The 12,704-nt window shown below is 43.9% G+C and overlaps 1 protein-coding gene across 10 annotated transcripts in view; it reads right to left on the bottom strand.

The window, feature by feature from the left end:
• The window catches only part of GLCE (glucuronic acid epimerase), a 108,773-nt gene extending 104,788 nt beyond the window's left edge, over positions 1–3,985 (bottom strand). For 8 of the 10 annotated variants that reach the window (XR_016038282.1, XM_088839948.1, XM_055435389.2 and 5 more), the window contains exon 1: positions 3,789–3,985. The gene's annotated coding sequence lies outside the window, so the exon portion shown is untranslated. The remainder of the gene's footprint in view (positions 1–3,788) is intronic. The other 2 variants (XM_055435388.2, XM_055435384.2) reach the window with 2 other exon arrangements.
• Positions 3,986–12,704: the final 8,719 nt, after the last annotated feature.

The following is a 12,704-nucleotide window of genomic DNA, read 5'->3' as shown; positions in this document are numbered from 1 at the left end:
TCTATCGGTTTTTGTACATATAATATTGTAGATGTGCAATATAAAAACCATGGAATATAAACCCTGGCACTCGAGTTTATATTGATTACTGACAGGGACTGCTCTTTCTTTCATTTTATATGTATAGAAACTGAGGCCCTGAAAGACTAAGGAATAATCCAAGATCATATGGTTAGTAGCACAGTTTGAGACCAGAATTTCATGTCTTATGATTTCCTTTCTATAAACTGGCTTAGTATGTCTCATCTATGACTTTAGAATTTTGAATGATAATCCAAAAGACACTCTGGTATTATCATTTTTTAGCAGTGTAATAATGAATTATAAACTATTTTTATGCTTCATATCCCTCACAAGAAAACGTTTCTATTAGATGTCCATATGTCTAACCAAAAAAAAAAAAAAAACCCATCCTGAAATCTATGCCACAATAAAAGACCTGCTGCCCCACCACAGCAGGAGGGGGCACCACAAAAATACAACTTATTCTTCTCGAGAGTCTAAAAAGACTTTTAAGAAGTCTTTTTAGAAAAAAAAAGAAATTTAAAATAAAGGCCAAAGATTAATTTATCTTCATACAATTAAATATCCAACATCTTTAACATGTTTACACATTTTATTGGGGCTTCAGTCTTTTACCTTATTCTGTTGTGTTCCCCTCCCCATCCCATTCCTGTAATTTTAGATAACTGAAATATATTTTTCCTTCACTAGTACACACAGAAGTGGCAACACTGACAAAAAGCCTGTGCAACATTTCACAAATTTGCACCGTGACCAAAATGTTTTAATTTTCAGACTTCTCTAATTAACACCTAAATAATGTCTGCTCATTGAAATAAATTCAAATAGTATAAAAGCAGATAATTCTGGTAAAGAATCCGCCTGCAATTCAGGAGACTTGGGTTTGATACCTGGGTTGGGAAGATCCCCTGGAGGATGGCATGGCAACCCACTCCAGTATTCTTGCCTGGAGAATCCCCATAGACAGAGGAACCTGGCGGACGATGGTCCATGGTGTCCCAAAGAGTCGGACAAGACTGAGTGACTAAGTACAGCACAGCACATATAATTAATAACTCCTTTCCATGTCTTTGCAACTCTCTCCTAAAGAATTCCCCAAACACTTTTAAGTTTGATGTTTATCCTTACAGATTTTATGCTTATATAACAGAGGCTGCTAATACCAGTTATATTATCAGAGGTTAATGTTTAAGTGAGCTGAACCCCAAAACTATCCTGTTTATTTCTCTCTTATCAGCATCTCAATTATTTTATGTATTTGTTGTCTCTTTCTCTTGATACAGGTTTATGAGAGCTGTAATCACTGTACATGGAGGTACACACCATGCTGTGACACCTAGCAGATAATCAAATATTTGTTGATTGATCAGTATGTTTACTTAGAAATTATGAAAGCTGCCTTTTAAAAAGTTACTGAAATCCACTTAATTTATCACTGGCTTTTAAAAATAATGGGGAAACAAAGGTCTGCTTAGGGTTTTTTTGGCTGTGATTCCAATCAAACATCTGCTCAACTGATCAGTTTTGATAGTTACAAAAGTCAAACAGGCATTTTGGTTTAATTTACAACCAAAACGAAAACCAAACTAAAACAAAACCCTAAAACACTTAAACTTTTCAGAATTATATATTGCTGTATAGAATTCCCTGTTTTTTCTCTTTAATTTTTTAAATTTATTTATTTATGGCTGCCCTGGGTCTTCACTGCTATACATGTGCTTTCTCTAGTCACGGTGAGCAGGGGCTAGTCTTCACTGCGGTGTGAGGGCTTCCCGCTGCATTGGCTTCTCTTGTTGCACGGCACAGGCTCTAGGAGAGTGGACTCAGTAGTTGTGGCGCATGGGCTTACTTGCAGGTCTTCGGGGATGAAACCTATGTCCCTTGCATTGGCAGGTGGATTCTTAACCACTGGACCACCAGGGAAGCCCCCTTGTTTTTTAAAATGATTATAAAAGTCAAGAATTAAATATACTATCACTAATGTTTCTGGTTCTAAGATCAAAAGAAATGTCATTAAAAGAAAACTGTCACTCAAAAAAAAAAAAAAGATTAAAGTAGGCAAAATTTCCTGCTTTGCCATACTCAAATTTGTCTGTTTATCCCAAATTACAGAATTACTATAAGTACAGGTTCCATCAAATCAAGCCACATCAGACTTGATTTACAGGCCTCTATGATAAAGGAGCTATCTAACCAGGGGAACGGTCAAGCAAAAGCACAGGCTTTCTGACTTAAACATTTAAAGGAAAAAAAAAAAAGAACATATACATGCATACAGGTCATTTTATTTGAATTCCATCTAAGTCTGGACTAGTTACCAAGGACTCTGCATATGAGTCAAGACTAACTGTATACAATAAAACTGTTAAGCAGGATTATTTAAAAGAGTTCTGTTAGCCATCCTTACAGGTCTTAAACCACGGTGTTGCAGAGCTCTAGCTTTGGGACTTCGAATTCCAATGCGTTACTTGGAGGCTGAACTTGAACTGATTTCTCTACACAAATGCTTTACAAACGACAGAGAGAAGCCAGAACACAGTTTCCAGCACTACCTGACTGCCTAACACTCGGGCAGGACTTCAGGACAGACCTAATAATGCAGGATCAGCAAAGTAGACCCTAACCTAGGAAAGGAAGCCAAAACCGCACAGCCTTCCCTATCCTCAGTGGCTTCCACGCTCACCCGAAGGACATTCGCCTCCTACGTGTCTACATGCCCACTTAAGGTGCTGTCTGCCACTCTGGTTCCCAGAGGAGAGAAATCAGCACGCCCCGACAGGGATCCCGGGGCAGAGAGAAGAAAACTGCAGAACAATCCCACTATTTCTCCAACTAGGCAACTACACGGATCAATCCTTCAACTAAACGTTGAGTAAATCTCATCTGGAAAGAGATCTGTTCCAGGATGCTGACCAGCCACAGATTATGAACTCGAGATGTCACCAGAGTTCCCTTCCCGCCACGAGCCGATCCAGCGCCTGCAGAGCCGCGCCCTCCCTTCGAGATCTCCCGTGGACACGCTAACTCGCCCTGTCGCCCCCGAAAAGACTGGGGACCATGCCAGGTTACCGCCCCACTCTGGGCAAACTAGAAACCCCAATAAAGACGCTGGTCTCCGCCGTAAACCCTTCCAACCCCAGCAGCCCCACCAAGGCGGTCCCAGTCCCTGCAGGACGCAGATACATCCCCCTCCCGCCCGAGGACCCCGATAAACAGACAGAACCCCAATACACTGCTTCTTTATCCCAGGAATGTGAAAAAAGAAGCCCACTCCTGCTCAAAGTACCCCCAAGATCCCATACATCTGCCCCTTCGGAGACCTAGGACCTGGCTAAAACTGAATCCTCTGCCCCTAAAAGAGCCTTAGACCGCGATGAAAGGACCCCTTGTCCCGGAACCCCGCTATACCACCTCAAGGAACCGAAGGATCCTGGTAAATCTCCTTCGACCCCAAAGACCCGGGACCCAAACCACTGCCACCCATCCGAACCCCAAGCCGGAAGAGACCCCAGACCCCCAATAAACCGCCTCCTCACCCGGAGAAGCCCTGGCACCCGCTCCACCGCCCTTGGGCGTCCGCACCCGGATCCCACCCCACCGCGTCCTCGCCCTCCTCACTCCCGAGCCCCGCCAAGCCTCGCGCACACCAGGCAGCGCCGCGCTGCCCGCGGAGCCGCCCCCGTCAGGAGCCCGCCTGCCCGGGTTGCTCCGTGTCCCCGCTCCCCGACCGCTCCTCAGCGGAGACGCGCTCCGGGCTTCCTCACCTGGGCAGCGTCGTAGGGCAAGCGGACCGGGGAACCCTGAGGAAGAGAAGGAGGCGGCAGAGAAGGGGCGGCCCAGGCCTGCGTCTGCCGCAGCTCCAACCCCTCCGCGAGGAAGCGCCTGTGTGAGGAGAGCCCTCCCGCTCCGCGCGCAGCCTGGAGACAGAGCCTCAGCCGTACCCGCTGCTCTTCCCGCGAGATCCCAGCCACAGGGAGGGGCGGGGCCACGGCGAGGGGCGGCCGCAGTGAGTCGAGTGACAACTCTGAGAGCCTGTTGGCGGCAGCGCGGGAGGCGGGACTTGGAGCCTAATACTACCAATCGCAAAATAGGAAAGGTGATTCTCCCACCCCTTCTTCTCTCCCCCGCCCCGCATCAATAAACCAGGGGCAAGAGCCGTGACATTTAAGTAGTCAGGGGCAGAGGAAGTTCTTGGGAAGGAATCTTGGATGGAGAATCTTGGCTTGTGTCTAGTCCTGGTTAGGCTCCGAATATATATCTGGTTAGGGAAGGTGGTTTTCACTCTGCCGTGAGCGGAAGCGCTGTTACCCTTGGTTACAGCGCGGCCTGAAGTGCTTAAGAGGCACACTTCTTCCTGGTTGAAGGCACACCCTCCTCGGGTTACCCAGGTCTAAACCTGTTTTTCCCCCTCTCTGGGCCTCTCCTCCCTTTCCACCTCTGACAGGGCGCCATTGTTGAGATGCCCGTGTTTTCTCAACCCCTACTAGGGTCGTCTGGTCTGACAAAAGACTCCCTTCCAACTGGTGTTTATTTATACTGAAAGCCTTCTAGAAAAGTAAATCTCACTGAGTCATCGTTATAACAAATTCCAAAATTACATGAAAAGTTGTGTCTCTGTGGACACCAGTGTCTGGCGCACTCAGGGCGCTGAATAAATGTAAAAAGAAAGACTGAAGAATATGATATTTAAATACAGTCTTCTCTCAATATCCTGCGGTATTTGTTCCAGGATACTTGCAGCTACTAAAATAGTGGATGCTCAAGTCCTTTATGTAAAAATGACTGTAGTATTTGCATATAACCTATCGCCTATATACTTTAAATTGTCTCTAAATTACTTATAATACCTAATACAATGTAAATACTATGTAAATAGTTGCTGCTGCAACTTTTTAGAACTTTTCTGGAATTTTTTCCCTGAATATCATGATTGGATGAATCCACAGATAAGGTGATCAACTATGTAAGAAATCTTAGACCTGCTCCAGAAAATTCAGGCTTTCCTAGTCTTTCCAATACAGTGACAGCCAATTTCTTCACCCTTAAGTCCAGTCTCTTGATTAGGATATCTGAGCTATAGTCTGCATTCATTTCTTTTACCACAACAAATCCTTTCTCCTCATCAAGGTTAATCCCTGCACTGTGCCCTGGATGGCCACCATTCCCAGATTTTGATTACTCAAACTATCCTTTCCCTGATCTCACTGTTCCCCTCTAATCTAGCTCTTTTTTCCCACAGACACCTTTGCACAGAACAAAACAACCCAACCTCCTCCAACTTTTCAGATAACTCTTTAAATTGTATTTGCTGTCTTTACTTTTCATCTCTTATTTTCCCCACTACAATGCTGTTTACACCCACACAATGGTCTGAACTTTCAGGGGTCACAAAGGACGTCATTCCTCTTTCTATTTGGGGGCATCTTTCCCAATGACCATTCTGCAGCCTTTTGACAATGCCAGCCATCTCCTCCTTGGTTACTTGCCTAACTACTTTCTCCTGATTCTTTAGCTACTCTTCTATTTTTTTTTTTCCTGGATACTCTTTCCTCGTTTAAAGACTGTTGCATATTGACATCTCCTTATAGCTATATACCTTGTGCATGAAAACAAAAATGGCTTCCACACAGCTCCACACTTTGAGTGTCAATGAGTGGCTCAGAAAAAAAGCTGTTAGAAGAATCCAGAGGAGGAGACATGACTGTGAGGCTGGGTGTTTAAATAGTAGTTGGCCTATACAAATGCAGAGCAGAAGCAAAAGTTTTTCAGAGAAAATAGAGTGAACCCAAGCACAGAGGAGAGGATGAAGGCCAAGCCTGGATCTGAGTGGACCAGAATGGTCCACGGAGGATTCCTGCAGAAGAGCAGTGGAAGGTAAGTTTAGGGGAGAGCCAATAGTAAAGGACCTTAAAAAAACAGGCCAAGCTAATTCAACTTGATTCTGTATCAAATGAGATACCAGAGCCAACCCTAGCAGCTGTACGGCTTACAAAAGTCTACACAAGGGGGGCCACATATCAAATGTCTAAATAGTATGAAAAGTTATAAAACAAGCTAACAAACTATAAATTTAATATATATATATGCCTAGTTGCTCAGTTGTGTCTGACTCTTTGCAACCCCATGGACTTTAGCCTGCCAGTTTTCCTTGTCCTTGGGATTTTCCAGGCAAGAATACTGGAGTGGGTTGCCATTTCCTACTCCAGATACGTATGTGTTGTGTGTGTGTGTGTATATATATATCAGTTCAGTTCAGTTCAGTCACTAAGTTGTGTCCAACTCTTTGCAACCCCATGGACTGCAGCACACCAGTCTTCCCTGTCCATCGCCAACTTCCGGAGTTTCCTCAAACTCATGTCCATCAAGTCACTGATGCCATCCAACCATCTCATCCTCTGTCGTCTCCTTCTCCTCCCGCTTTCAGTCTTTCCCAGCATCAGGGTCTTTTCCAGTGAGTCAGTTCTTCGCATCAGGTGGCCAAAGTATTGGCATTTCAGCTTCAGCATCAGTCCTTCCAATGAATATTCAGAAGTGATTTCCTTTAGGATTGACTGGTTGGATCTCCCTGAAGTCCAAGGGACTCCCAAGAGTCTTCTCCAACACCACAATTCAAAAGCATCAATTCTTCGGTGCTCAACTTTCTCTGTGATCCGACTCTCACATCCATACATGACTACTGGAAAAACCATAGCCTTGACTAGACGGACCTTTGTTGGCAAAGTAATGTCTCTGCTTTTTAATATGCTATCTAGGTTGGTCATAGCTTTTCTTCCAAGGAGCAAGCGTCTTTTAATTTCATGGCTGCAGTCACCACCTGCAGTGATTTTGGAGCCCCCCAAAATAAAGTCTGACGCTGTTTCCCTGTCTATGTGCCATGAAGTGATGGGACCAGATGCCATGATCTTAGTTTTCTGAATGTTGAGTTTTAAGCCAACTTTTCACTCTCGTCTTACATTTTCATCAACAGGCTCTTTAGTTCTTCTTTGCTTTCTGCCATAAGTGTGGTGTCATCTGTGTAGTCTGAGGTTATTGATAGTTCTCCCAGCAATCTTGATTCCATGTTGTGCTTCATCCAGCCCAGCATTTCGCATAATGTATTCTGCATATAAGTTAAATAAGCAGAGTGACAATATACACTCATGTCCCCTGTAGTGAAACATTAGAGTCTTAACCCCTGGACCACCAGGCAAGTCCTCTATATATCTTCCTTTGCCTAGACAAACTTAGCTAACAACTTGGAGGACCATGTCCAAACTTAGGATTCTGGGACTTCCTCTTGGATCAGAGAGCTAGTCCTCACATAGAGTGGTCTTACCTCTTTGCCTTCCACAGTTCAGCTGCACGCTGCAAAGTAACCCCACTCTATGGGTACCCCAGCCTACATGTCCAAACTCCATTCCCACTTTGCCCTCTACAAAATTGTAATCTCTTAGCTGTTCCACGAGTCCAGGAATTTATACTTCAGATCTAGGGGAGGAAGCTCACAAAAGCCCTGGAAGCAGACTCAGGACCATTGGGGCAGAGAATTTTGCCTTCCAGTTACCTGGAACGAGGTCCAAAGGGGTGAAGTCAACTGCAGCTGGGCATATTCCTTTGGTTTGATGAACTCCTGTGTCGGAATACAGCTGGAGAAGGACCAGAGCAGGGCCCCTTAAAGGGAGGCCCCTCCCACCTGCATCTAAGGTGGTAGCAGATAGCCGCAGAGCCCCTGCCTGTCTTTAGTAGGGCAAAGACATATATAGTATCTGAAATATAAATCTGTTTATTTTCTATTTCCCACCTCCTCTTGCACTGGTATCTTTTTTTAATGTTTTAATTTTACAATTAAAATCCAGCTGTGCTGGATCTTCGTTGTTGCATGCAGGCTTTTCTCTAGTTACAGTGAGTAGGGGCTACTCTCTAGTTGTGAGCATGGGTTTTTCATTGCAGTGGCCTCTCTTGTTGCAGAGCACAGAGTCTAGGGCACATGGGCGCAGTATTTGTTGTTCCCAGGCTCTAGAGCACAAGCTCAATAGTTGTGGCGTGTGGGCTTAGTTGCTCTGCAGCGTGTGGGATCTTCCTGGATGTGAGTGATTCACTTCTAGCAAAGAGAACATGGCAGAACTATTGACAGCATATGATTTCTGAGGTTAGGTCATAAGAGACATTGCAAGTTCTTCCTTAGTCTGTCTATTTGATCACTTACTCTAGAGGAAACCTCTGGAGGAAGTCAGCTACCATGCCATAAGGTTTCAATCAGGGATCGAACCTGTGTCTCCTGCATTGCCAAGTGGATTCTTTACCACTGAGCTGCCATGGAAGCCCTTGCACTGATATCTTAATGGCAGGAATGTACTGGAAAGAAAACTCTATTCTTGACTCCACTCTCTCCTTTTGCGGCGTCTTCTTTCCAGTGCCTTGTTTCACAAAGTGTACTATTCTATAACTCCCTTATTAATCAGTGTCTCAGAAACCTGGATGTCTCCAAATGTGAGAAAAGAGAAAAGCTGTGAAGCACTCTTAGCCTAGACTGGAACTTGGAATACTCACATTTGACTTCTAAATTAAAATGATTTGGAAACAGAAACTCCTTAAGAGGCCCAGTGTGAAGGGTACACAGGCAGGATGAGTACCAAAAAGGCAGTAAGCCACCACAGACGGGGGCAGCCCTCTCACCACCTGTCTTTGTGGCATGATGCTTTGCTCTGTGGCCTCACAGTCATGCCCTATCCTCATGACCTCTCCATCTGGTACCTAGTGCTGTACCAGCACATTGTATGTTAAGAACTGCCAGGGAGCCAGAACCACCATGGTTTCTGTTTTCAAGATCCAAGGCTTGAATTCTGCCCATGGATCCTGTATATCTCTTGGCGGTGCTGCGGATGATTTCAGCAGGAGGCTCTGGCACTTCTTAATCCCAGGACCAATGTCTTCTCATAGCCTCACTCTTGCTCCCCCATCTGTGGCTGGTCTTCGCCAACCAGCAGCAGAACAGAACCAGCTAACTTCGTACTCAGGTCTTACCATCTGCTGCCTGTGTCCAACCCATTAGTCCAGGTGAGTACAATCCAACACTTCTATTTCTTTCTGTCCCTTCCATTCTTGCTGCCATCCCCCTCTCTGAGCATGCACCGGGGAAAGCTTTCACCTGGCCACTGCATATTCATGAGGGGCATGGAAGACAGTATCATTGGAGAATCTGGAAGAAGAAATTTGGCTCTCCCAGACCCCACCTCCGCTCCTCCCTTTTCAAGCTTTGGAGGAGCACCTAACTGTTAAAGTTACAAGGCTGAACTTCTACATGAATTACCCCAAGATTGAGAAAGCAGTATTCATCTGTCCGTTTTGCTGTCCACAGTCTGAACCTCTGAGTTTCCTTTGTTTTGCAAATACCTAGTTACAAGGGGGAGAATCAAGAGGGGGTGGTGGTGGTGGTGGTTCAGTCGCTAAGTTGTGTCTGACTCTTTGCAACCCCATGAACTGCAGCAAGCCAGGCTTCCCTGTCCTCCACTATCTCCTTTTTAAATATATCCACAAAACTTTTGATACATCTCCCTTCAAGTGGCAGAGCTCTTCCCTTTGAGTGTGGGCATGACCAAGTGAGTGATTCACTTCTAACAGAGAGAACATTAGCAGAAGTGACAGGATATGACTTCTGAGATTTAGGTCATAAGAGGCATTGCAGCTTATTCCTTAGTTTCTTTCTTTGATCACTCACTCTGGAGGAAGCCAACTGTGATGCCATATGCCATAAGGACATTCAAGCAGAGGCCAACATGGCAAGAAACTTAGGCCTCCAGCTAACAGCTATGTTTGAGTGAGCCATCACGGAAGGCCCAGCCCAGCTTCAGTTAAGCCTTCAGATGCCTGCAACCCAAGGCCAACACCTTGAGCTAACCTTAATATGAGCCAGGACCACTCAGATAAACCTCTCCCCGATTCTACACAGAAACTGTGTGAGATAACATGTGTCTATTCTTTTTTTAATTGAAATATTGTTGATTTGGGGGACTTCCCTGGTGGCTTAATGGTAAAGAATCTGCCTGCCAATGCCAGAGACGCTGATTCAATCATTGGGTCACGAAGATCCCCTGGAGAAGGAAGAGGCAACCCATTCCAGTATTCTTGCCTGGAAAATCCCATGGATAGAGGAGCATGGGGCTGCAAAAGAGTCAGACATGACTCATCTACTGAATGACAATATAGTTGATTTACAAAGTTGTATTAGTTTCAGGTTATAAGTCTGTTGTTTTAAGTCACTTCCTTTTGGCATCATTTGTTATGCACCAATAGATAATACAAAAGTGTTGAGAATAGTGTAGTCTAATCCTACTCCTGGACAAACATCTGAAAACTCACATCAGGCGGTAACACTGCCTGAAGAGCAGGGTACAGTGGATTTGTAGACATAATGGTGTATCTAAAATTCAAGTGGCGCTAGTGGCACTACACCAAAAATAAGTGGAAGAAATCATTTCTTGGTGGAAATAAAGATTCTGGGGCCTTCAGACTATTAAGAGCATCACAACATCTGGGAGATTGCAATAATCATGGAGTCATTTGGAGGCAGTTAATAGCAGGTCTTGAGCAGGAAGGACACTTTTCACTCTCAGAAGCTGAGAGTGCTTCACAAACATACTGCTGTCATACAAATTTATGGTAAAGTATATGTTTCCACAAAAACAGAGGTGGAAATGTCCTCAAACATCCTCTTACCCATCCATATTAGCCAAGAATAAAAAGTTGAAATTTCCACCTATAGGGGCCCTGTCAAAATGAAATTGACATCCTGACACCATTAAGTACCCATGTGAGAGCAGAGTATATTTGACAGCAAGAAGACTGAAATTCTTCCTTGAATATAAAACTGTATTTCTGAAGTCTTAACATTGTGAATTAAGATTCAGTGGGAGAGCAATTTCCCTATTAAATAAAATATGAGGAAAAGACATAAAAAGGAGACCAGTTAACTGAATTGCATACATTGCCTGTCTAAATTCATCTTACATCTGTAAGAACCATCTAGATGGGCTACATATACAAAGAGTCAAATACTTTACTAACTGACCAGAATATAACTTAGAGCTAAGAAGATATACCTGAGGTTTATTTGCAGCTCCATTACTCAAACAATCATAACACAGATGTGGGATCTATCATTTCCTTTAGCAGTAAGAGCAAAAAGTAAGTCTTTAAACAAGGCCCTAGAAACACTCTAAATTCTATCTTTCTTCTCAATACCTCATCACCAAATTTTTAAAGTCAGCAAATATTCACTGAATGGCTACTAAGTACAAAGCATTGTGAAGATGCAGAGTATAAGCCACAGTTCCTGCCATTAAAAAAGAAAATCATAGAAACGAGATGAGAATCCAAAACATGTCATGCCTTGCATGCAGTAATCACTAGCAGGTAAGTTGATGAAAAAGCCTCCTGTGCAGTCACTCTTGGTTACCTAGGCAACAGCGAGAACCGCACCCCCTCCGTTTTTCTAACAGAACCCTGCCTTTGTTCAGAATGTTCTCAGTCCCAGAAATGAACCTCGTTTGAACTAATCCAGTTTCAGCTCATCCATTCCCCTTTGCCAGATATTCATCTTCCCTGCATCTTCATCACGTGATCCAAGTTTCCTGGATGGTCTCTAGGGAAACTATCCTTTTTCTAGGAAAGTCCTCCTCCATCTGCTCCCTTCTTCCTTCTGCTTGGAATACTGGCATTAAGATGTGGTGTCTGAGGCTCTGGTGACCATGGAGAAACAAGGCCATGGTGATAAATAAGTAGTGTAAACAAAAAGAGCGTTAGGAATTCAGAGCCAGGAGAACCCACTTACATTTGGAGTGGTAGAATGGATAGCTGTTGTTTTTGCCTGCCTGGTTTCCATTTCCTCTTCTGGAAACAGTATCTAAATTTTCCTTTGGGGACCCACCCAACCCCCATTGTCTGTTAATGCAGTTCTGTGAGGTTTACACTGCCTGTTTGTCCAGAAATGGACAAATGACCCAGACCAGGTTAATCAGAGTACCATAGCAATAGGTTCATGATGGGTATGTGACCCATCCTTCTTTAGGACTTTTGTTGGAACTTTTAACAACGAGAAGTTCGTTTTTCCCAAGGTTGTTAAGTTGGTAGGATTTTAACCTTGAGTTTATGGGGTTCCCATGAAACTTATTGTCACCCACTCCCTGGTAAAACTAACTCAGAAAGAAATCAACAGATCAAAGAATCAGCAGAATCCGGACAGAATGATTCTTGATAATATTTTACCTAAAGTCATATTTAAACTCTACACCCGGACTTATCAATTACATGAACCAATAAATTCTTTTTCTTTCTTAAACCCATGTGAGATTAGCCTCATCACTTACAGCTGAAAGTGTTCTAACGCAGGTGGCTAGGGATCGTCATACAGAGAAAATGGAACATAAGCTGTACTCTCCACATGGCTTGAAGTTTGGTAACAGAAGAGAAGGGGGTGCTTCTGAGTGGAGTAAATAATGTAAACAAAACTTAGTGAATAAAAATGTCATGGTGGAACAAACAGTTTACTTTACAGAATAAATGAATACAGAAATTTAGGTCAGAATCAGAATACAGGTGGGCTTGAAGGCTAGGGGGAGTCTGAGCTTTATTCTGTAGCCAACTCTTTTAAGCCAAAGAGTCACCTGGTCAGATCAGTGTTTGGGGAAAATTAATCCAGTAGG

This window comes from Moschus berezovskii, chromosome 9 (genome assembly GCF_049115385.1).
Source record: "Moschus berezovskii isolate FMDL1 chromosome 9, NW_MosBer_1.0, whole genome shotgun sequence".
NCBI lineage: Eukaryota > Metazoa > Chordata > Mammalia > Artiodactyla > Moschidae > Moschus > Moschus berezovskii.
Note: the sequence above shows the minus strand (reverse complement) of the source record. Positions and strands in the feature narration are given on the sequence as shown.